A 24,547-nucleotide genomic window follows, 5' to 3' on the forward strand; every position below is an offset into this window, starting at 1 on the left:
GGTATGCACAAATAGCAATTATCTTCCGGAACTCAATGTGCTGCTCTTAAGACCAGGATGTTCAATTGAGAAGGTTAGAGCGTAGAGGCGATGGTGCCAGTGGCTGATCTTCTTTCTTGCCCCTAATCTCTACTTACAAAAAATCTGAATTCCCATCTGTCTGCAGTGCTCATTTGAAAAAAGAAACAAATCTACAAGAGGCCCTATTACAAGTCAGTACATGAGATCAGCAAAGACCCACTTCCTTGAATTAAAATGATTTCATCTCCAACTGTTTGGCCATGGAACTGCATCATCTCTGATGTCCAAAAGACAGGATTATGACGTCACCCATTATGAAAGGGCCATCGTATCTCAGACAAAATCACTGAGACTTTGACGCAGCTGTGCAGCTGGGAAAATGACTCTTTTGCAGCATGCTGGGCCGGTTAGCTCAGATGGTTAGAGCGTGGTGCTAAAAACGCCAAGGTCATGGGTTCAATCCCCATACTGGCCATTGAAAAGCACGATGCAAGCAACTCTTTCCAAGGCAAGATTAATCCTGACTGCATGATTGCTTGCTTTTCACATGCTACATAACCTTTTCAATTCAATTCAACTTTATTTATATAGCACCAATTCACAACAAAGTCATCTCAGGGCACTTTACAGAATAAAGTCAAGATTATAAAGATATATAAAGAGAACCCAACAATTCCCCCTGGAGCAAGCCATAGGCAACAGTGGAGAGGAAAAACTCCCTTTAACGGAAGAAACCTCCAGCAGAACCAGGCTCAGGGTGGACGGCCATCTGCCTCGACCGGTTGGGGTGAGTGGAAAGGGGAGAGAGAAAAGAACAGAGCAACAAAAAGCAACAACAAAACATCGGGCAGATTGGTAGGACCAGTAGCTGCACGCTGGAAGACACACAGCTTCAAAGCCGGGGGACACCTGCAGAAAGGGACAGAGAGAGGGGGACAGAGGAGGACAAAGACAACTACGGGAGAGAACACACAGAGTTAATGACATACAGTGGTGAGAATTGCGGGGTGAGAGGAGAGGAGAGATGGTCAAGAGGAGGAAAGGAGCTCAGTGCATTGGGGGGTGGGTCCCCCAGCAGTCTAAGCCTATGGCAGCATAACTATAACTAACTATATGCTTTATTAAAGAGGAAGGTTTTAAGCTTAGACTTAAAAGTAGAGAGGGTGTCTGCTTCCCAAATCTGAACTGGGAGCTGGTTCCACAAGAGAGGAGCTTGATAGCTAAAGGCTCTACCTCCCATTCTACTTTTGGAAATTCTGGGAACCACAAGTAGGCCTGCATTCTGAGAGCGAAGTGGTCTACTGGGATGATATGGTGCTATGAGGTCTTCTATATATGATGGAGCCTGACCATTCAGAGCTTTATATGTAAGAAGCAGGGTTTAAATTCTATTCTAAATTTAATGGGAAGCCAATGGAGAGAAGCTAGTGAAGGTGAAATATGATCTCTCTTGCTAGTTCCAGTCAGCACTCTTGCTGCAGCATTTTGGATTAATTGCAGGCTCTTTAGGGAGTTACTGGGGCATCCTGAAAGTAGGGAATTACAGTAGTCCAACCTAGAAGTAACAAATGCATGGACCAGTTTTTCGGCATCACTTTGAGACAGTATGCTCCTAATTTTGGCAATGTTCCGTAGGTGGAAGAAGGCTGTTCTAGAGATTTGTTTTATATGTGACTTAAAGGACAGATCCTGATCAAAAATAACTCCAAGGTTCCTTGCAGTAGTACTGGAGGCCAGACTTATGCCATCTAGGGTAACAATATGGTTGGACATCATATCTCTGATATTTTTGGGCCCAAATACTATGACTTCAGTTTTGTCTGAGTTTAAAAGTAAAAAATTGTGGGACATCCAGGCCTTTATGTCTTGTAGGCATGCTTGAAGCTTTATTAACTGATTATTTTCATCTGGTTCCATAGATAAATATAGCTGGGTATCATCAGCATAACAGTGGAAATTTATGGAGTGTTTTCTAATAATGTTGCCTAAAGGAGACATATATAAAGTAAAAAGTATTGGTCCTAACACAGAGCCTTGTGGAACTCCATAGCTAACCTTTGTGGGCATGGAGGATTCATCATTAACATGAACAAATTGAAATCTATCAGACAGATAGGATTTAAACCAACCTAGTGCAGTTCCTGTAATTCCAATTTCATGTTCCAGTCTCTGTAATAAAATGTTATGATCAATGGTATCAAATGCGGCACTAAGATCTAACAGAACAAGTATAGAGATGAGTCCATTATCTGAGGCCATGAGAAGATCGTTGGTGACTTTTACCAGTGCTGTTTCTGTACTATGATGAACTCTAAATCCTGACTGAAAGTCTTCATACAAATTATTCCTATGGAGGTGATCACATAATTGTTTTGCGACTACTTTTTCAATTATTTTAGAAATAAAGGGGAGATTAGATATTGGTCTGTAATTGGCTAAAACACCTGGGTCAAGACAGGGTTTTTTAAGTAATGGTTTAATTACAGCTACCTTATAGGCCTGTGGTACATAGCCTGTTTCTAAAGATAGATTGATGATATCTAATATGAACGTATCTATTAAGGGTAAAGCTTCCTTGAGCAGCTTAGTTGGAATAGGGTCTAGCAGACAGGTTGTTGGTTTAGAAGAGGTAATAATTGAAGTTAGCTCAGAGAGATCTATGGGTAAAAAGCAGTCTAACAGGGAGTGGGGCCTTATCCATGATTCTAGCACTGCTGTACATGAAGATCTATCTGTAATTTTTGGGGGGAGGATCTGGTGAATACTTTCTCTAATAGCTACAATTTTATTCATAAAGAAGGTCATGAAGTCATTGCCAGTCATAAACCTGGCCTTTTGAGTTATCAACCAGGTAACATTGCTGACTGAACTGTCTTGCATAAGAAACCTTTCCCGCATTTCCTTTTTAGTTAATGATATCAAAGAATACTCACATAATTTCACATTCCCAGATAGTTCAACGCTGTCTACAGGTTTTGCAATTCAAAAAATTATTCACATGTACGTTTTTACAATCAAGTCTCCCTTCCTAACTCACCCAGCTCCTCTAGCCTCCTGAAACAAACCTCTGTTCAGACCACACAGTCTAATGAGCACAGCTTCAGTCCTTTGAAAGACTCGGTTCCGACCACGTGGCCTAATGGACAAGGCCTCTGACTTCGTAACAGAAGATTTAGGGTTCGAGTCGCTTCGTGGTTGAGCTTCCAGTCCTTGCTGTTTGATGTGCCTGGACAGTACAAACTTCCATGGGTTTTTCATGGTTGTAGGAACAGAGTGTCACTTAAGCAAAGGAAGCTATTATCAATCACCCTCACTGAGCTGTTTTGCACAAGAAACATTTTCCTGCATGTACTTATGCACACAATGATATCGAAGAGTATCTGACACAACATCACATTCACAAATGCTTCAACGCTGTCTATGGGCTTTACAATTGTGAAGTTTTCACATGTCCTGTTTTACAATCAAGTCTCCCTTCCTCACTGTCCTAGCTCCCCTAACCTTTCGAAACCCACCCTAGTTCAGACCAAGTGACCTAATGGACAAAGCATCTGACTTCAAATAGGAAGATTGAAGGGTCGAGTCCCTTTGTGGTTGCTCTTCTTGTACTTACTCACTGGATGTGCCTGGAAAATCTTTTTTTCCGTGTGTTTCAAGGTTGCAAAAACAGGGTAACATTCAAGCGAAAAGGTTTTATCAATCACAATTCTTCACTGCTAAAGAGGTATGCACAAATAGCAATTATCTTCCGGAACTCAATGTGCTGCTCTTAAGACCAGGATGTTCAATTGAGAAGGTTAGAGCGTAGAGGCGATGGTGCCAGTGGCTGATCTTCTTTCTTGCCCCTAATCTCTACTTACAAAAAATCTGAATTCCCATCTGTCTGCAGTGCTCATTTGAAAAAAGAAACAAATCTACAAGAGGCCCTATTACAAGTCAGTACATGAGATCAGCAAAGACCCACTTCCTTGAATTAAAATGATTTCATCTCCAACTGTTTGGCCATGGAACTGCATCATCTCTGATGTCCAAAAGATAGGATTATGACGTCACCCATTGTGAAAGGGCCATCTTATGTCAGACAAAAATCACTGAGACATTGACGCAGCTGTGCAGCTGGGAAAATGACTCCTTTGCAGCATGCTGGGCCGGTTAGCTCAGATGGTTACAGCGTGGTGCTAATAACGCCCAGGTCATGGGTTCAATCCCCATACTGGCCATTGAAAAGCACGATGCAAGCAACTCTTTCCAAGGCAAGATTAATCCTGACTGCACGGTTGCTTGCTTTTCACATGCTACATAAACCTGGCCTTTTGAGTTATCAACCAGGTAACATTGCTGACTGAACTGTCTTGCATAAGAAACCTTTCCCGCATTTCCTTTTTAGTTAATGATATCAAAGAATACTCACATAATTTCACATTCCCAGATAGTTCAACGCTGTCTACAGGTTTTGCAATTCAAAAAATTATTCACATGTACGTTTTTACAATCAAGTCTCCCTTCCTCACTCACCCAGCTCCTCTAGCCTCCTGAAACAAACCTCTGTTCAGACCACACAGTCTAATGAGCACGGCTTCAGTCCTTTGAAAGACTCGGTTCCGACCACGTGGCCTAATGGACAAGGCGTCTGACTTCGTATCAGAAGATTGAGGGTTCGAGTTGCTTCGTGGTTGAGCTTCCAGTCCTTGCTGTTTGATGTGCCTGTAAAGTACAAACTTCCTTGGGTTTTTCATGGTTGTAGGAACAGAGTGACACTTAAGCAAAGGAAGCTATTATCAATCACCCTCACTGAGCTGTTTTGCACAAGAAACATTTTCCTGCATGTACTTATGCACACAATGATATCGAAGAGTATCTGACACAACATCACATTCACAAATGCTTCAACGCTGTCTATGGGCTTTACAATTGTGAAGTTTTCACATGTCCTGTTTTACAATCAAGTCTCCCTTCCTCACTGTCCTAGCTCCCCTAACCTTTCGAAACCCACCCTAGTTCAGACCAAGTGACCTAATGGACAAAGCATCTGACTTCAAATAGGAAGATTGAAGGGTCGAGTCCCTTTGTGGTTGCTCTTCTTGTACTTACTCACTGGATGTGCCTGGAAAATCTTTTTTTCCGTGTGTTTCAAGGTTGCAAAAACAGGGTAACATTCAAGCGAAAAGGTTTTATCAATCACACTTCTTCACTGCTAAAGAGGTATGCACAAATAGCAATTATCTTCCGGAAGTCAAATTTGCTGCTCTTAAGACCAGGATGATCAATTGAGAAGGTTAGAGCGTAGAGGCGATGGTGCCAGTGGCTGATCTTCTTTCTTGCCCCTAATCTCTACTTACAAAAAATCTGAATTCCCATCTGTCTGCAGTGCTCATTTGAAAAAAGAAACAAATCTACAAGAGGCCCTATTACAAGTCAGTACATGAGATCAGCAAAGACCCACTTCCTTGAATTAAAATGATTTCATCTCCAACTGTTTGGCCATGGAACTACATCATCTCTGATGTCCAAAAGATAGGATTATGACGTCACCCATTATGAAAGGGCCATCGTATGTCAGACAAAATCACTGAGACATTGACGCAGCTGTGCAGCTGGGAAAATGACTCTTTTGCAGCATGCTGGGCCAGTTAGCTCAGATGGTTAGAGAGTGGTGCTAATAACGCCAAGGTCATGGGTTCAATCCCCATACTGGCCATTGAAAAGCACGATGCAAGCAACTCTTTCCAAGGCAAGATTAATCCTGACTTCACGGTTGCTTGCTTTTCACATGCTACATAAACCTGGCCTTTTGAGTTATCAACCAGGTAACATTGCTGACTGAACTGTCTTGCATAAGAAACCTTTCCCGCATTTCCTTTTTAGTTAATGATATCAAAGAATACTCACATAATTTCACATTCCCAGATAGTTCAACGCTGTCTACAGGTTTTGCAATTCAAACAATTATTCACATGTACGTTTTTACAATCAAGTCTCCCTTCCTCGCTCACCCAGCTCCTCTAGCCTCCTGAAACAAACCTCTGTTCAGACCACACAGTCTAATGAGCACGGCTTCAGTCCTTTGAAAGACTCGGTTCCGACCACGTGGCCTAATGGACAAGGCGTCTGACTTAGCATCAGAAGATTGAGGGTTCGAGTCCTTTTGTGGTTGACCTTCCAGTCCTTTCTGTTTGATGTGCCTGGAAAGTACAAACTTCCATGGGGTTTTCATGGTCGTAGGAACAGAGTGACACGTAAGCAAAGGAAGCTATTATCAATCACCCTCACTGAGCTGTTTTGCACAAGAAACATTTTCCTGCATGTACATATGCACACAATGATATAGAAGAGTATCTGACACAACATCACATTCACAAATGCTTCAACGCTGTCTATGGGCTTTACAATTGTGAAGTTTTCACATGTCCTGTTTTACAATCAAGTCTCCCTTCCTCACTGTCCTAGCTCCCCTAACCTTTCGAAACCCACCCTAGTTCAGACCAAGTGACCTAATGGACAAAGCATCTGACTTCAAATAGGAAGATTGAAGGGTCGAGTCCCTTTGTGGTTGATCTTCTTGTACTTACTCACTGGATGTGCCTGGAAAATCTTTTTTTCCGTGTGTTTCAAGGTTGCAAAAACTGGGTAACATTCAAGCCAAAAGGTTTTATCAATCACACTTCTTCACTGCTAAAGAGGTATGCACAAATAGCAATTATCTTCCGGAACTCAATGTGCTGCTCTTAAGACCAGGATGTTCAATTGAGAAGGTTAGAGCGTAGAGGCGATGGTGCCAGTGGCTGATCTTCTTTCTTGCCCCTAATCTCTACTTACAAAAAATCTGAATTCCCATCTGTCTGCAGTGCTCATTTGAAAAAAGAAACAAATCTACAAGAGGCCCTATTACAAGTCAGTACATGAGATCAGCAAAGACCCACTTCCTTGAATTAAAATGATTTCATCTCCAACTGTTTGGCCATGGAACTGCATCATCTCTGATGTCCAAAAGACAGGATTATGACGTCACCCATTATGAGAGGGCCATCGTATGTCAGACAAAATCACTGAGACATTGACGCAGCTGTGCAGCTGGGAAAATGACTATTTTGGAGCATGCTGGGCCGGTTAGCTCAGATGGTTAGAGAGTGGTGCTAATAACGCCAAGGTCATGGGTTCAATCCCCATACTGGCCATTGAAAAGCACGATGCAAGCAACTCTTTCCAAGGCAAGATTAATCCTGACTGCACGGTTGCTTGCTTTTCACATGCTACATAAACCTGGCCTTTTGAGTTATCAACCAGGTAACATTGCTGACTGAACTGTCTTGCATAAGAAACCTTTCCCGCATTTCCTTTTTAGTTAATGATATCAAAGAATACTCACATAATTTCACATTCCCAGATAGTTCAACGCTGTCTACAGGGTTTGCAATTCAAAAAATTATTCACATGTACGTTTTTACAATCAAGTCTCCCTTCCTCACTCACCCAGCTCCTCTAGCCTCCTGAAACAAACCTCTGTTCAGACCACACAGTATAATGAGCACGGCTTCAGTCCTTTGAAAGACTCGGTTCCGACCACGTGGCCTAATGGACAAGGCATCTGACTTTGGATCAGAAGTTTGAGGGTTCAAGTCCCTTTGTGGTTGAGCTTCCAGTCCTTTCTGTTTGATGTGCCTGGAAAGTACAAACTTCCATGGGTTTTTCATGGTCGTAGGAACAGAGTGACACTTAAGCAAAGGAAGCTATTATCAGTCACACTCACTGAGCTGTTTTGCACAAGAAACATTTTCCTGCATGTACATATGCACACAATGATATCGAAGAGTATCTGACACAACATCACATTCACAAATGCTTCAACGCTGTCTATGGGCTTTACAATTGTGAAGTTTTCACATGTCCTGTTTTACAATCAAGTCTCCCTTCCTCACTGTCCTAGCTCCCCTAACCTTTCGAAACCCACCCTAGTTCAGACCAAGTGACCTAATGGACAAAGCATCTGACTTCAAATAGGAAGATTGAAGGGTCGAGTCCCTTTGTGGTTGCTCTTCTTGTACTTACTCACTGGATGTGCCTGGAAAATCTTTTTTTCCGTGTGTTTCAAGGTTGCAAAAACTGGGTAACATTCAAGCCAAAAGGTTTTATCAATCACACTTCTTCACTGCTAAAGAGGTATGCACAAATAGCAATTATCTTCCGGAACTCAATGTGCTGCTCTTAAGACCAGGATGTTCAATTGAGAAGGTTAGAGCGTAGAGGCGATGGTGCCAGTGGCTGATCTTCTTTCTTGCCCCTAATCTCTACTTACAAAAAATCTGAATTCCCATCTGTCTGCAGTGCTCATTTGAAAAAAGAAACAAATCTACAAGAGGCCCTATTACAAGTCAGTACATGAGATCAGCAAAGACCCACTTCCTTGAATTAAAATGATTTCATCTCCAACTGTTTGGCCATGGAACTGCATCATCTCTGATGTCCAAAAGATAGGATTATGACGTCACCCATTATGAAAGGGCCATCGTATGTCAGACAAAATCACTGAGACATTGTCGCAGCTGTGCACCTGGGAAAATGACTCTTTTGCAGCATGCTGGGCCGGTTAGCTCAGATGGTTAGAGAGTGGTGCTAATAACGCCAAGGTCATGGGTTCCATCCCCATACTGGCCATTGAAAAGCACGATGCAAGCAACTCTTTCCAAGGCAAGATTAATCCTGACTGCACGGTTGCTTGCTTTTCACATGCTACATAAACCTGGCCTTTTGAGTTATCAACCAGGTAACATTGCTGACTGAACTGTCTTGCATAAGAAACCTTTCCCGCATTTCCTTTTTAGTTAATGATATCAAAGAATACTCACATAATTTCACATTCCCAGATAGTTCAACGCTGTCTACAGGTTTTGCAATTCAAAAAATTATTCACATGTACGTTTTTACAATCAAGTCTCCCTTCCTCACTCACCCAGCTCCTCTAGCCTCCTGAAAAAACCTCTGTTCAGACCACACAGTCTAATGAGCACGGCTTCAGTCCTTTGAAAGACTCGGTTCCGACCACGTGGCCTAATGGACAAGGCGTCTGACTTCGGATCAGAAGATTGAGGGTTCGAGTCCCTTCGTGGTTGAGCTTCCAGTCCTTGCTGTTTGATGTGCCTGGAAAGTACAAACTTCCATGGGTTTTTCATGGTCGTAGGAACAGAGTGATACTTAAGCAAAGGAAGCTATTATCAATCACCCTCACTGAGCTGTTTTGCACAAGAAACATTTTCCTGCATGTACATATGCACACAATGATATCGAAGAGTATCTGACACAACATCACATTCACAAATGCTTCAACGCTGTCTATGGGCTTTACAATTGTGAAGTTTTCACATGTCCTGTTTTACAATCAAGTCTCCCTTCCTCACTGTCCTAGCTCCCCTAACCTTTCGAAACCCACCCTAGTTCAGACCAAGTGACCTAATGGACAAAGCATCTGACTTCAAATAGGAAGATTGAAGGGTCGAGTCCCTTTGTGGTTGCTCTTCTTGTACTTACTCACTGGATGTGCCTGGAAAATCTTTTTTTCCGTGTGTTTCAAGGTTGCAAAAACAGGGTAACATTCAAGCGAAAAGGTTTTATCAATCACACTTCTTCACTGCTAAAGAGGTATGCACAAATAGCAATTATCTTCCGGAACTCAATGTGCTGCTCTTAAGACCAGGATGTTCAATTGAGAAGGTTAGAGCGTAGAGGCGATGGTGCCAGTGGCTGATCTTCTTTCTTGCCCCTAATCTCTACTTACAAAAAATCTGAATTCCCATCTGTCTGCAGTGCTCATTTGAAAAAAGAAACAAATCTACAAGAGGCCCTATTACAAGTCAGTACATGAGATCAGCAAAGACCCACTTCCTTGAATTAAAATGATTTCATCTCCAACTGTTTGGCCATGGAACTACATCATCTCTGATGTCCAAAAGACAGGATTATGACGTCACCCATTATGAAAGGGCCATCGTATGTCAGACAAAATCACTGAGACATTGACGCAGCTGTGCAGCTGGGAAAATGACTCTTTTGCAGCATGCTGGGCCGGTTAGCTCAGATGGTTAGAGAGTGGTGCTAATAACGCCAAGGTCATGGGTTCCATCCCCATACTGGCCATTGAAAAGCACGATGCAAGCAACTCTTTCCAAGGCAAGATTAATCCTGACTGCACGGTTGCTTGCTTTTCACATGCTACATAAACCTGGCCTTTTGAGTTATCAACCAGGTAACATTGCTGACTGAACTGTCTTGCATAAGAAACCTTTCCCGCATTTCCTTTTTAGTTAATGATATCAAAGAATACTCACATAATCTTACATTCCCAGATAGTTCAACGCTGTCTACAGGTTTTGCAATTCAAAAAATTATTCACATGTACGTTTTTACAATCAAGTCTCCCTTCCTCACTCACCCAGCTCCTCTAGCCTCCTGAAAAAACCTCTGTTCAGACCACACAGTCTAATGAGCACGGCTTCAGTCCTTTGAAAGACTCGGTTCCGACCACGTGGCCTAATGGACAAGGCGTCTGACTTCGGATCAGAAGATTGAGGGTTCGAGTCCCTTCGTGGTTGAGCTTCCAGTCCTTGCTGTTTGATGTGCCTGGAAAGTACAAACTTCCATGGGTTTTTCATGGTCGTAGGAACAGAGTGATACTTAAGCAAAGGAAGCTATTATCAATCACCCTCACTGAGCTGTTTTGCACAAGAAACATTTTCCTGCATGTACATATGCACACAATGATATCGAAGAGTATCTGACACAACATCACATTCACAAATGCTTCAACGCTGTCTATGGGCTTTACAATTGTGAAGTTTTCACATGTCCTGTTTTACAATCAAGTCTCCCTTCCTCACTGTCCTAGCTCCCCTAACCTTTCGAAACCCACCCTAGTTCAGACCAAGTGACCTAATGGACAAAGCATCTGACTTCAAATAGGAAGATTGAAGGGTCGAGTCCCTTTGTGGTTGATCTTCTTGTACTTACTCACTGGATGTGCCTGGAAAATCTTTTTTTCCGTGTGTTTCAAGGTTGCAAAAACTGGGTAACATTCAAGCCAAAAGGTTTTATCAATCACACTTCTTCACTGCTAAAGAGGTATGCACAAATAGCAATTATCTTCCGGAACTCAATGTGCTGCTCTTAAGACCAGGATGTTCAATTGAGAAGGTTAGAGCGTAGAGGCGATGGTGCCAGTGGCTGATCTTCTTTCTTGCCCCTAATCTCTACTTACAAAAAATCTGAATTCCCATCTGTCTGCAGTGCTCATTTGAAAAAAGAAACAAATCTACAAGAGGCCCTATTACAAGTCAGTACATGAGATCAGCAAAGACCCACTTCCTTGAATTAAAATGATTTCATCTCCAACTGTTTGGCCATGGAACTGCATCATCTCTGATGTCCAAAAGACAGGATTATGACGTCACCCATTATGAGAGGGCCATCGTATGTCAGACAAAATCACTGAGACATTGACGCAGCTGTGCAGCTGGGAAAATGACTATTTTGGAGCATGCTGGGCCGGTTAGCTCAGATGGTTAGAGAGTGGTGCTAATAACGCCAAGGTCATGGGTTCAATCCCCATACTGGCCATTGAAAAGCACGATGCAAGCAACTCTTTCCAAGGCAAGATTAATCCTGACTGCACGGTTGCTTGCTTTTCACATGCTACATAAACCTGGCCTTTTGAGTTATCAACCAGGTAACATTGCTGACTGAACTGTCTTGCATAAGAAACCTTTCCCGCATTTCCTTTTTAGTTAATGATATCAAAGAATACTCACATAATTTCACATTCCCAGATAGTTCAACGCTGTCTACAGGGTTTGCAATTCAAAAAATTATTCACATGTACGTTTTTACAATCAAGTCTCCCTTCCTCACTCACCCAGCTCCTCTAGCCTCCTGAAACAAACCTCTGTTCAGACCACACAGTATAATGAGCACGGCTTCAGTCCTTTGAAAGACTCGGTTCCGACCACGTGGCCTAATGGACAAGGCATCTGACTTTGGATCAGAAGTTTGAGGGTTCAAGTCCCTTTGTGGTTGAGCTTCCAGTCCTTTCTGTTTGATGTGCCTGGAAAGTACAAACTTCCATGGGTTTTTCATGGTCGTAGGAACAGAGTGACACTTAAGCAAAGGAAGCTATTATCAGTCACACTCACTGAGCTGTTTTGCACAAGAAACATTTTCCTGCATGTACATATGCACACAATGATATCGAAGAGTATCTGACACAACATCACATTCACAAATGCTTCAACGCTGTCTATGGGCTTTACAATTGTGAAGTTTTCACATGTCCTGTTTTACAATCAAGTCTCCCTTCCTCACTGTCCTAGCTCCCCTAACCTTTCGAAACCCACCCTAGTTCAGACCAAGTGACCTAATGGACAAAGCATCTGACTTCAAATAGGAAGATTGAAGGGTCGAGTCCCTTTGTGGTTGCTCTTCTTGTACTTACTCACTGGATGTGCCTGGAAAATCTTTTTTTCCGTGTGTTTCAAGGTTGCAAAAACTGGGTAACATTCAAGCCAAAAGGTTTTATCAATCACACTTCTTCACTGCTAAAGAGGTATGCACAAATAGCAATTATCTTCCGGAACTCAATGTGCTGCTCTTAAGACCAGGATGTTCAATTGAGAAGGTTAGAGCGTAGAGGCGATGGTGCCAGTGGCTGATCTTCTTTCTTGCCCCTAATCTCTACTTACAAAAAATCTGAATTCCCATCTGTCTGCAGTGCTCATTTGAAAAAAGAAACAAATCTACAAGAGGCCCTATTACAAGTCAGTACATGAGATCAGCAAAGACCCACTTCCTTGAATTAAAATGATTTCATCTCCAACTGTTTGGCCATGGAACTGCATCATCTCTGATGTCCAAAAGATAGGATTATGACGTCACCCATTATGAAAGGGCCATCGTATGTCAGACAAAATCACTGAGACATTGTCGCAGCTGTGCACCTGGGAAAATGACTCTTTTGCAGCATGCTGGGCCGGTTAGCTCAGATGGTTAGAGAGTGGTGCTAATAACGCCAAGGTCATGGGTTCCATCCCCATACTGGCCATTGAAAAGCACGATGCAAGCAACTCTTTCCAAGGCAAGATTAATCCTGACTGCACGGTTGCTTGCTTTTCACATGCTACATAAACCTGGCCTTTTGAGTTATCAACCAGGTAACATTGCTGACTGAACTGTCTTGCATAAGAAACCTTTCCCGCATTTCCTTTTTAGTTAATGATATCAAAGAATACTCACATAATTTCACATTCCCAGATAGTTCAACGCTGTCTACAGGTTTTGCAATTCAAAAAATTATTCACATGTACGTTTTTACAATCAAGTCTCCCTTCCTCACTCACCCAGCTCCTCTAGCCTCCTGAAAAAACCTCTGTTCAGACCACACAGTCTAATGAGCACGGCTTCAGTCCTTTGAAAGACTCGGTTCCGACCACGTGGCCTAATGGACAAGGCGTCTGACTTCGGATCAGAAGATTGAGGGTTCGAGTCCCTTCGTGGTTGAGCTTCCAGTCCTTGCTGTTTGATGTGCCTGGAAAGTACAAACTTCCATGGGTTTTTCATGGTCGTAGGAACAGAGTGATACTTAAGCAAAGGAAGCTATTATCAATCACCCTCACTGAGCTGTTTTGCACAAGAAACATTTTCCTGCATGTACATATGCACACAATGATATCGAAGAGTATCTGACACAACATCACATTCACAAATGCTTCAACGCTGTCTATGGGCTTTACAATTGTGAAGTTTTCACATGTCCTGTTTTACAATCAAGTCTCCCTTCCTCACTGTCCTAGCTCCCCTAACCTTTCGAAACCCACCCTAGTTCAGACCAAGTGACCTAATGGACAAAGCATCTGACTTCAAATAGGAAGATTGAAGGGTCGAGTCCCTTTGTGGTTGCTCTTCTTGTACTTACTCACTGGATGTGCCTGGAAAATCTTTTTTTCCGTGTGTTTCAAGGTTGCAAAAACAGGGTAACATTCAAGCGAAAAGGTTTTATCAATCACACTTCTTCACTGCTAAAGAGGTATGCACAAATAGCAATTATCTTCCGGAACTCAATGTGCTGCTCTTAAGACCAGGATGTTCAATTGAGAAGGTTAGAGCGTAGAGGCGATGGTGCCAGTGGCTGATCTTCTTTCTTGCCCCTAATCTCTACTTACAAAAAATCTGAATTCCCATCTGTCTGCAGTGCTCATTTGAAAAAAGAAACAAATCTACAAGAGGCCCTATTACAAGTCAGTACATGAGATCAGCAAAGACCCACTTCCTTGAATTAAAATGATTTCATCTCCAACTGTTTGGCCATGGAACTACATCATCTCTGATGTCCAAAAGACAGGATTATGACGTCACCCATTATGAAAGGGCCATCGTATGTCAGACAAAATCACTGAGACATTGACGCAGCTGTGCAGCTGGGAAAATGACTCTTTTGCAGCATGCTGGGCCGGTTAGCTCAGATGGTTAGAGAGTGGTGCTAATAACGCCAAGGTCATGGGTTCCATCCCCATACTGGCCATTGAAAAGCACGATGCAAGCAACTCTTTCCAAGGCAAGATTAATCCTGACTGCACGGTTGCTTGCTTTTCACATGCTACATAAACCTGGCCTTTTGAGTTATCAACCAGGTAACATTGCTGACTGAACTGTCTTGCATAAGAAACCTTTCCCGCATTTCCTTTTTAGTTAATGATATCAAAGAATACTCACATAATCTTACATTCCCAGATAGTTCAACGCTGTCTACAGGTTTTGCAATTCAAAAAATTATTCACATGTACGTTTTTACAATCAAGTCTCCCTTCCTCACTCACCCAGCTCCTCTAGCCTCCTGAAAAAACCTCTGTTCAGACCACACAGTCTAATGAGCACGGCTTCAGTCCTTTGAAAGACTCGGTTCCGACCACGTGGCCTAATGGACAAGGCGTCTGACTTCGGATCAGAAGATTGAGGGTTCGAGTCCCTTCGTGGTTGAGCTTCCAGTCCTTGCTGTTTGATGTGCCTGGAAAGTACAAACTTCCATGGGTTTTTCATGGTCGTAGGAACAGAGTGATACTTAAGCAAAGGAAGCTATTATCAATCACCCTCACTGAGCTGTTTTGCACAAGAAACATTTTCCTGCATGTACATATGCACACAATGATATCGAAGAGTATCTGACACAACATCACATTCACAAATGCTTCAACGCTGTCTATGGGCTTTACAATTGTGAAGTTTTCACATGTCCTGTTTTACAATCAAGTCTCCCTTCCTCACTGTCCTAGCTCCCCTAACCTTTCGAAACCCACACTAGTTCAGACCAAGTGACCTAATGGACAAAGCATCTGACTTCAAATAGGAAGATTGAAGGGTCGAGTCCCTTTGTGGTTGCTCTTCTTGTACTTACTCACTGGATGTGCCTGGAAAATCTTTTTTTCCGTGTGTTTCAAGGTTGCAAAAACAGGGTAACATTCAAGCCAAAAGGTTTTATCAATCACACTTCTTCACTGCTAAAGAGGTATGCACAAATAGCAATTATCTTCCGGAACTCAATGTGCTGCTCTTAAGACCAGGATGTTCAATTGAGAAGGTTAGAGCGTAGAGGCGATGGTGCCAGTGGCTGATCTTCTTTCTTGCCCCTAATCTCTACTTACAAAAAATCTGAATTCCCATCTGTCTGCAGTGCTCATTTGAAAAAAGAAACAAATCTACAAGAGGCCCTATTACAAGTCAGTACATGAGATCAGCAAAGACCCACTTCCTTGAATTAAAATGATTTCATCTCCAACTGTTTGGCCATGGAACTACATCATCTCTGATGTCCAAAAGACAGGATTATGACGTCACCCATTATGAAAGGGCCATCGTATGTCAGACAAAATCACTGAGACATTGACGCAGCTGTGCAGCTGGGAAAATGACTCTTTTGAAGCATGCTGGGCCGGTTAGCTCAGATGGTTAGAGAGTGGTGCTAATAACGCCAAGGTCATGGGTTCCATCCCCATACTGGCCATTGAAAAGCACGATGCAAGCAACTCTTTCCAAGGCAAGATTAATCCTGACTGCACGGTTGCTTGCTTTTCACATGCTACATAAACCTGGCCTTTTGAGTTATCAACCAGGTAACATTGCTGACTGAACTGTCTTGCATAAGAAACCTTTCCCGCATTTCCTTTTTAGTTAATGATATCAAAGAATACTCACATAATTTCACATTCCCAGATAGTTCAACGCTGTCTACAGGTTTTGCAATTCAAAAAATTATTCACATGTACGTTTTTACAATCAAGTCTCCCTTCCTCACTCACCCAGCTCCTCTAGCCTCCTGAAACAAACCTCTGTTCAGACCACACAGTCTAATGAGCACGGCTCCAGTCCTTTGAAAGACTCGGTTCTGACCACGTGGCCTAATGGACAAGGCGTCTGACTTCGGCTCAGAAGATTGAGGGTTCGAGTCCCTTTGTGGTTGAGCTTCCAGTCCTTTCTGTTTGATGTGCCTGGAAAGTACAAACTTCCATGGGTTTTTCATGGTCGTAGGAACAGAGTGACACTTAAGCAAAGGAAGCTATTATCAATCACCCTCACTGAGCTGTTTTGCACAAGAAACATTTTCCTGCATGTACTTATGCACACAATGATATGGAAGAGTATCTGACACAACATCACATTCACAAATGCTTCAACGCTGTCTATCGGTTTTACAATTGTGAAGTTTTCACATGTCCTGTTTTACAATCAAGTCTCCCTTCCTCACTGTCCTAGCTCCCCTAACCTTTCGAAACCCACCCTAGTTCAGACCAAGTGACCTAATGGACAAAGCATCTGACTTCAAATAGGAAGATTGAAGGGTCGAGTCCCTTTGTGGTTGCTCTTCTTGTACTTACTCAATGGATGTGCCTGGAAAATCTTTTTTTCCGTGTGTTTCAAGGTTGCAGAAACAGGGTAACATTCAAGCGAAAAGGTTTTATCAATCACACTTCTTCACTGCTAAAGAGGTATGCACAAATAGCAATTATCTTCCGGAAGTCAAATTTGCTGCTCTTAAGACCAGGATGTTCAATTGAGAAGGTTAGAGCGTAGAGGCGATGGTGCCAGTGGCTGATCTTCTTTCTTGCGCCTAATCTCTACTTACAAAAAATTTGAATTCCCATCTGTCTGCAGTGCTCATTTGAAAAAAGAAACAAATCTACAAGAGGCCCTATTACAAGTCAGTACATGAGATCAGCAAAGACCCACTTCCTTGAATTAAAATGATTTCATCTCCAACTGTTTGGCCATGGAACTACATCATCTCTGATGTCCAAAAGACAGGATTATGACGTCACCCATTATGAAAGGGCCATCGTATGTCAGACAAAATCACTGAGACATTGACGCAGCTGTGCAGCTGGGAAAATGACTCTTTTGCAGCATGCTGGGCCGGTTAGCTCAGATGGTTAGAGAGTGGTGCTAATAACGCCAAGGTCATGGGTTCCATCCCCATACAGGCCATTGAAAAGCACGATGCAAGCAACTCTTTCCAAGGCAAGATTAATCCTGACTGCACGGTTGCTTGCTTTTCACATGCTACATAAACCTGGCCTTTTGAGTTATCAACCAGGTAACATTGCTGACTGAACTGTCTTGCATAAGAAACCTTTCCCGCATTTCCTTTTTAGTTAATGATATCAAAGAATACTCACATAATTTCACATTCCCAGATAGTTCAACGCTGTCTACAGGTTTTGCAATTCAAAAAATTATTCACATGTACGTTTTTACAATCAAGTCTCCCTTCCTCACTCACCCAGCTCCTCTAGCCTCCTGAAACAAACCTCTGTTCAGACCACACAGTCTAATGAGCACGGCTTCAGTCCTTTGAAAGACTCGGTTCCGACCACGTGGCCTAATGGACAAGGCGTCTGACTTCGGATCAGAAGATTGAGGGTTCGAGTCCTTTCGTGGTTGACCTTCCAGTCCTTTCTGTTTGATGTGCCTGGGAAGTACAAACTTCCATGGGGTTTTCATGGTCGTAGGAACAGAGTGACACGTAAGCAAAGGAAGCTATTATCAATCACCCTCACTGAGCTGTTTTGCACAAGAAACATTTTCCTGCATGTACATATGCACACAATGATATCGAAGAGTATCTGACACAACATCACATTCACAAATGCTTCAACGCTGTCTATGGGCTTTACAATTGTGAAGTTTTCACATGTCCTGTTTTACAATCAAGTCTCCCTTCCTCACTGTCCTAGCTCCCCTAACCTTTCGAAACCCACCCTAGTTCAGACCAAGTGACCTAATGGACAAAGCATCTGACTTCAAATAGGAAGATTGAAGGGTCGAGTCCCTTTGTGGTTGCTCTTCTTGTACTTACTCACTGGGTGTGCCTGGAAAATCTTTTTTTCCGTGTGTTTCAAGGTTGCAAAAACTGGGTAACATTCAAGCCAAAAGGTTTTATCAATCACACTTCTTCACTGCTAAAGAGGTATGCACAAATAGCAATTATCTTCCGGAACTCAATGTGCTGCTCTTAAGACCAGGATGTTCAATTGAGAAGGTTAGAGCGTAGAGGCGATGGTGCCAGTGGCTGATCTTCTTTCTTGCCCCTAATCTCTACTTACAAAAAATTTGAATTCCCATCTGTCTGCAGTGCTCATTTGAAAAAAGAAACAAATCTACAAGAGGCCCTATTACAAGTCAGTACATGAGATCAGCAAAGACCCACTTCCTTGAATTAAAATGATTTCATCTCCAACTGTTTGGCCATGGAACTGCATCATCTCTGATGTCCAAAAGAAAGGATTATGACGTCACCCATTATGAAAGGGCCATCGTATGTCAGACAAAATCACTGAGACATTGTCGCAGCTGTGCAGCTGGGAAAATGACTCTTTTGCAGCATGCTGGGCCGGTTAGCTCAGATGGTTAGAGCGTGGTGCTAATAACGCCAAGGTCATGGGTTCAATCCCCATACTGGCCTTTGAAAAGCACGATGCAAGCAACTCTTTCCAAGGCAAGATTAATCCTGACTGCACGGTTGCTTGCTTTTCACATGCTACATAAACCTGGCCTTTTGAGTTATCAACCAGGTAACATTGCTGACTGAACTGTCTTGCATAAGAAACCTTTCCCGCATTTCCTTTTTAGTTAATGATATCAAAGAATACTCACATAATTTCACATTCCCAGATAGTTCAACGCTGTCTACAGGTTTTGCAATTCAAAAAATTATTCACATGTACGTTTTTACAATCAAGTCTCCCTTCCTCACTCACCCAGCTCCTCTAGCCTCCTGAAACAAACCTCTGTTCAGACCACACAGTATAATGAGCACGGCTTCAGTCCTTTGAAAGACTCGGTTCCGACCACGTGGCCTAATGGACAAGGCTTCTGACTTCGGATCAGAAGATTGAGGGTTCGAGTCCTTTCGTGGTTGACCTTCCAGTCCTTTCTGTTTGATGTGCCTGGAAAGTACAAACTTCCATGGGGTTTTCATGGTCGTAGGAACAGAGTGACACGTAAGCAAAGGAAGCTATTATCAATCACCCTCACTGAGCTGTTTTGCACAAGAAACATTTTCCTGCATGTACATATGCACACAATGATATCGAAGAGTATCTGACACAACATCACATTCACAAATGCTTCAACGCTGTCTATGGGCTTTACAATTGTGAAGTTTTCACATGTCCTGTTTTACAATCAAGTCCCCCTTCCTCACTGTCCTAGCTCCCCTAACCTTTCGAAACCCACCCTAGTTCAGACCAAGTGACCTAATGGACAAAGCATCTGACTTCAAATAGGAAGATTGAAGGGTCGAGTCCCTTTGTGGTTGCTCTTCTTGTACTTACTCACTGGGTGTGCCTGGAAAATCTTTTTTTCCGTGTGTTTCAAGGTTGCAAAAACTGGGTAACATTCAAGCCAAAAGGTTTTATCAATCACACTTCTTCACTGCTAAAGAGGTATGCACAAATAGCAATTATCTTCCGGAAGTCAATGTGCTGCTCTTAAGACCAGGATGTTCAATTGAGAAGGTTAGAGCGTAGAGGTGATGGTGCCAGTGGCTGATCTTCTTTCTTGCCCCTAATCTCTACTTACAAAAAATCTGAATTCCCATCTGTCTGCAGTGCTCATTTGAAAAAAGAAACAAATCTACAAGAGGCCCTATTACAAGTCAGTACATGAGATCAGCAAAGACCCACTTCCTTGAATTAAAATGATTTCATCTCCAACTGTTTGGCCATGGAACTGCATCATCTCTGATGTCCAAAAGACAGGATTATGACGTCACCCATTATGAAAGGGCCATCGTATCTCAGACAAAATCACTGAGACATTGACGCAGCTGTGCAGCTGGGAAAATGACTCCTTTGCAGCATGCTGGGCCGGTTAGCTCAGATGGTTAGAGCGTGGTGCTAATAACGCCAAGGTCATGGGTTCAATCCCCATACTGGCCATTGAAAAGCACGATGCAAACAACTCTTTCCAAGGCAAGATTAATCCTGACTGCATGATTGCTTGCTTTTCACATGCTACATAAACCTGACCTTTTGAGTTATCAACCAGGTAACATTGCTGACTGAACTGTCTTGCATAAGAAACCTTTCCCGCATTTCCTTTTTAGTTAATGATATCAAAGAATACTCACATAATTTCACACTCCCAGATAGTTCAACGCTGTCTACAGGTTTTGCAATTCAAAAAATTATTCACATGTACGTTTTTACAATCAAGTCTCCCTTCCTCACTCACCCAGCTCCTCTAGCCTCCTGAAACCGACCTCTGTTCAGACCACACAGTATAATGAGCACGGCTTCAGTCCTTTGAAAGACTTGGTTCCGACCACGTGGCCTAATGGACAAGGCATCTGACTTTGGATCAGAAGTTTGAGGGTTCAAGTCCCTTTGTGGTTGAGCTTCCAGTCCTTTCTGTTTGATGTGCCTGGAAAGTACAAACTTCCATGGGTTTTTCATGGTCGTAGGAACAGAGTGACACTTAAGCAAAGGAAGCTATTATCAGTCACACTCACTGAGCTGTTTTGCACAAGAAACATTTTCCTGCATGTACATATGCACACAATGATATCGAAGAGTATCTGACACAACATCACATTCACAAATGCTTCAACGCTGTCTATGGGCTTTACAATTGTGAAGTTTTCACATGTCCTGTTTTACAATCAAGTCTCCCTTCCTCACTGTCCTAGCTCCCCTAACCTTTCGAAACCCACCCTAGTTCAGACCAAGTGACCTAATGGACAAAGCATCTGACTTCAAATAGGAAGATTGAAGGGTCGAGTCCCTTTGTGGTTGCTCTTCTTGTACTTACTCACTGGATGTGCCTGGAAAATCTTTTTTTCCGTGTGTTTCAAGGTTGCAAAAACTGGGTAACATTCAAGCCAAAAGGTTTTATCAATCACACTTCTTCACTGCTAAAGAGGTATGCACAAATAGCAATTATCTTCCGGAACTCAATGTGCTGCTCTTAAGACCAGGATGTTCAATTGAGAAGGTTAGAGCGTAGAGGCGATGGTGCCAGTGGCTGATCTTCTTTCTTGCCCCTAATCTCTACTTACAAAAAATCTGAATTCCCATCTGTTTGCAGTGCTCATTTGAAAAAAGAAACAAATCTACAAGAGGTCCTATTACAAGTCAGTACATGAGATCAGCAAAGACCCACTTCCTTGAATTAAAATGATTTCATCTCCAACTGTTTGGCCATGGAACTGCATCATCTCTGATGTCCAAAAGACAGGATTATGACGTCACCCATTATGAAAGGGCCATCGTATGTCAGACAAAATCACTGAGACATTGACGCAGCTGTGCAGCTGGGAAAATGACTCTTTTGGAGCATGCTGGGCCGGTTAGCTCAGATGGTTAGAGAGTGGTGCTAATAACGCCAAGGTCATGGGTTCAATCCCCATACTGGCCATTGAAAAGCACGATGCAAGCAACTCTTTCCAAGGCAAGATTAATCCTGACTGCATGGTTGCTTGCTTTTCACATGCTACATAAACCTGGCCTTTTGAGTTATCAACCAGGTAACATTGCTGACTGAACTGTCTTGCATAAGAAACCTTTCCCGCATTTCCTTTTTAGTTAATGATATCAAAGAATACTCACATAATTTCACATTCCCAGATAGTTCAACGCTGTCTACAGGTTTTGCAATTCAAAAAATTATTCACATGTACATTTTTACAATCAAGTCTCCCTTCCTCGCTCACCCAGCTCCTCTAGCCTCCTGAAACAAACCTCTGTTCAGACCACACAGTCTAATGAGCACGGCTTCAGTCCTTTGAAAGACTCGGTTCTGACCACGTGGCCTAATGGACAAGGCGTCTGACTTCGGATCAGAAGATTGAGGGTTCGAGTCCCTTTGTGGTTGAGCTTCCAGTCCTTGCTGTTTGATGTGCCTGGAAAGTACAAACATCCATGGGTTTTTCATGGTTGTAGGAACAGAGTGACACTTAAGCAAAGGAAGCTATTATCAATCACCCTCACTGAGCTGTTTTGCACAAGAAACATTTTCCTGCATGTACTTATGCACACAATGATATCGAAGAGTATCTGACACAACATCACATTCACAAATGCTTCAACGCTGTCTATGGGCTTTACAATTGTGAAGTTTTCACATGTCCTGTTTTACAATCAAGTCCCCCTTCCTCACTGTCCTAGCTCCCCTAACCTTTCGAAACCCACCCTAGTTCAGACCAAGTGACCTAATGGACAAAGCATCTGACTTCAAATAGGAAGATTGAAGGGTCGAGTCCCTTTGTGGTTGCTCTTCTTGTACTTACTCACTGGGTGTGCCTGGAAAATCTTTTTTTCCGTGTGTTTCAAGGTTGCAAAAACTGGGTAACATTCAAGCCAAAAGGTTTTATCAATCACACTTCTTCACTGCTAAAGAGGTATGCACAAATAGCAATTATCTTCCGGAACTCAATGTGCTGCTCTTAAGACCAGGATGTTCAATTGAGAAGGTTAGAGCGTAGAGGCGATGGTGCCAGTGGCTGATCTTCTTTCTTGCGCCTAATCTCTACTTACAAAAAATTTGAATTCCCATCTGTCTGCAGTGCTCATTTGAAAAAAGAAACAAATCTACAAGAGGCCCTATTACAAGTCAGTACATGAGATCAGCAAAGACCCACTTCCTTGAATTAAAATGATTTCATCTCCAACTGTTTGGCCATGGAACTACATCATCTCTGATGTCCAAAAGACAGGATTATGACGTCACCCATTATGAAAGGGCCATCGTATGTCAGACAAAATCACTGAGACATTGACGCAGCTGTGCAGCTGGGAAAATGACTCTTTTGCAGCATGCTGGGCCGGTTAGCTCAGATGGTTAGAGAGTGGTGCTAATAACGCCAAGGTCATGTGTTCCGTCCCCATACAGGCCATTGAAAAGCACGATGCAAGCAACTCTTTCCAAGGCAAGATTAATCCTGACTGCACGGTTGCTTGCTTTTCACATGCTACATAAACCTGGCCTTTTGAGTTATCAACCAGGTAACATTGCTGACTGAACTGTCTTGCATAAGAAACCTTTCACGCATTTCCTTTTTAGTTAATGATATCAAAGAATACTCACATAATTTCACATTCCCAGATAGTTCAACGCTGTCTACAGGTTTTGCAATTCAAAAAATTATTCACATGTACGTTTTTACAATCAAGTCTCCCTTCCTCACTCACCCAGCTCCTCTAGCCTCCTGAAAAAACCTCTGTTCAGACCACACAGTCTAATGAGCACGGCTTCAGTCCTTTGAAAGACTCGGTTCCGACCACGTGGCCTAATGGACAAGGCGTCTGACTTCGGATCAGAAGATTGAGGGTTTGAGTCCCTTCGTGGTTGAGCTTCCAGTCCTTGCTGTTTGATGTGCCTGGAAAGTACAAACTTCCATGGGTTTTTCATGGTTGTAGGAACAGAGTGATACTTAAGCAAAGGAAGCTATTATCAATCACCCTCACTGAGCTGTTTTGCACAAGAAACATTTTCCTGCATGTACATATGCACACAATGATATCGAAGAGTATCTGACACAACATCACATTCACAAATGCTTCAACGCTGTCTATGGGCTTTACAATTGTGAAGTTTTCACATGTCCTGTTTTACAATCAAGTCTCCCTTCCTCACTGTCCTAGCTCCCCTAACCTTTCGAAACCCACCCTAGTTCAGACCAAGTGACCTAATGGACAAAGCATCTGACTTCAAATAGGAAGATTGAAGGGTCGAGTCCCTTTGTGGTTGCTCTTCTTGTACTTACTCACTGGATGTGCCTGGAAAATCTTTTTTTCCGTGTGTTTCAAGGTTGCAAAAACAGGGTAACATTCAAGCGAAAAGGTTTTATCAATCACACTTCTACACTGCTCAAGAGGTATGCACAAATAGCAATTATCTTCCGGAACTCAATGTGCTGCTCTTAAGACCAGGATGTTCAATTGAGAAGGTTAGAGCGTAGAGGCGATGGTGCCAGTGGCTGATCTTCTTTCTTGCCCCTAAT

At 42.6% G+C, this 24,547-nt stretch overlaps 16 non-coding genes across 16 annotated transcripts; all 16 read left to right on the forward strand.

Moving 5' to 3' along the window:
• Positions 1-422: 422 nt before the first annotated feature.
• trnaf-aaa (transfer RNA phenylalanine (anticodon AAA)) lies at positions 423-496 on the forward strand. The gene has a single exon. It is a non-coding gene; the product is annotated as a tRNA-Phe (tRNA).
• A 5,149-nt stretch (positions 497-5,645) lies between these two features.
• Positions 5,646-5,719, forward strand: trnai-aau (transfer RNA isoleucine (anticodon AAU)). The gene has a single exon. It is a non-coding gene; the product is annotated as a tRNA-Ile (tRNA).
• Positions 5,720-7,122: 1,403 nt separating this feature from the next.
• Positions 7,123-7,196, forward strand: trnai-aau (transfer RNA isoleucine (anticodon AAU)). The gene has a single exon. It is a non-coding gene; the product is annotated as a tRNA-Ile (tRNA).
• A 1,859-nt stretch (positions 7,197-9,055) lies between these two features.
• trnar-ucg (transfer RNA arginine (anticodon UCG)) lies at positions 9,056-9,128 on the forward strand. Its single transcript has one exon. It is a non-coding gene; the product is annotated as a tRNA-Arg (tRNA).
• A 1,403-nt stretch (positions 9,129-10,531) lies between these two features.
• Positions 10,532-10,604, forward strand: trnar-ucg (transfer RNA arginine (anticodon UCG)). The gene has a single exon. It is a non-coding gene; the product is annotated as a tRNA-Arg (tRNA).
• A 947-nt stretch (positions 10,605-11,551) lies between these two features.
• trnai-aau (transfer RNA isoleucine (anticodon AAU)) lies at positions 11,552-11,625 on the forward strand. The gene has a single exon. It is a non-coding gene; the product is annotated as a tRNA-Ile (tRNA).
• A 1,859-nt stretch (positions 11,626-13,484) lies between these two features.
• On the forward strand, positions 13,485-13,557 carry trnar-ucg (transfer RNA arginine (anticodon UCG)). The gene has a single exon. It is a non-coding gene; the product is annotated as a tRNA-Arg (tRNA).
• Positions 13,558-14,960: 1,403 nt separating this feature from the next.
• Positions 14,961-15,033, forward strand: trnar-ucg (transfer RNA arginine (anticodon UCG)). Its single transcript has one exon. It is a non-coding gene; the product is annotated as a tRNA-Arg (tRNA).
• Positions 15,034-16,437: 1,404 nt separating this feature from the next.
• Positions 16,438-16,510, forward strand: trnar-ucg (transfer RNA arginine (anticodon UCG)). The gene has a single exon. It is a non-coding gene; the product is annotated as a tRNA-Arg (tRNA).
• A 1,405-nt stretch (positions 16,511-17,915) lies between these two features.
• On the forward strand, positions 17,916-17,988 carry trnar-ucg (transfer RNA arginine (anticodon UCG)). Its single transcript has one exon. It is a non-coding gene; the product is annotated as a tRNA-Arg (tRNA).
• A 947-nt stretch (positions 17,989-18,935) lies between these two features.
• On the forward strand, positions 18,936-19,009 carry trnai-aau (transfer RNA isoleucine (anticodon AAU)). Its single transcript has one exon. It is a non-coding gene; the product is annotated as a tRNA-Ile (tRNA).
• A 383-nt stretch (positions 19,010-19,392) lies between these two features.
• On the forward strand, positions 19,393-19,465 carry trnar-ucg (transfer RNA arginine (anticodon UCG)). The gene has a single exon. It is a non-coding gene; the product is annotated as a tRNA-Arg (tRNA).
• A 947-nt stretch (positions 19,466-20,412) lies between these two features.
• Positions 20,413-20,486, forward strand: trnai-aau (transfer RNA isoleucine (anticodon AAU)). The gene has a single exon. It is a non-coding gene; the product is annotated as a tRNA-Ile (tRNA).
• Positions 20,487-21,889: 1,403 nt separating this feature from the next.
• On the forward strand, positions 21,890-21,963 carry trnai-aau (transfer RNA isoleucine (anticodon AAU)). The gene has a single exon. It is a non-coding gene; the product is annotated as a tRNA-Ile (tRNA).
• Positions 21,964-22,346: 383 nt separating this feature from the next.
• trnar-ucg (transfer RNA arginine (anticodon UCG)) lies at positions 22,347-22,419 on the forward strand. The gene has a single exon. It is a non-coding gene; the product is annotated as a tRNA-Arg (tRNA).
• Positions 22,420-23,822: 1,403 nt separating this feature from the next.
• Positions 23,823-23,895, forward strand: trnar-ucg (transfer RNA arginine (anticodon UCG)). The gene has a single exon. It is a non-coding gene; the product is annotated as a tRNA-Arg (tRNA).
• The last annotated feature ends 652 nt before the right edge of the window (positions 23,896-24,547 follow it).

This window comes from Channa argus, unplaced genomic scaffold (assembly GCF_033026475.1).
Source record: "Channa argus isolate prfri unplaced genomic scaffold, Channa argus male v1.0 Contig035, whole genome shotgun sequence".
Classification (NCBI taxonomy): Eukaryota; Metazoa; Chordata; class Actinopteri; order Anabantiformes; family Channidae; genus Channa; species Channa argus.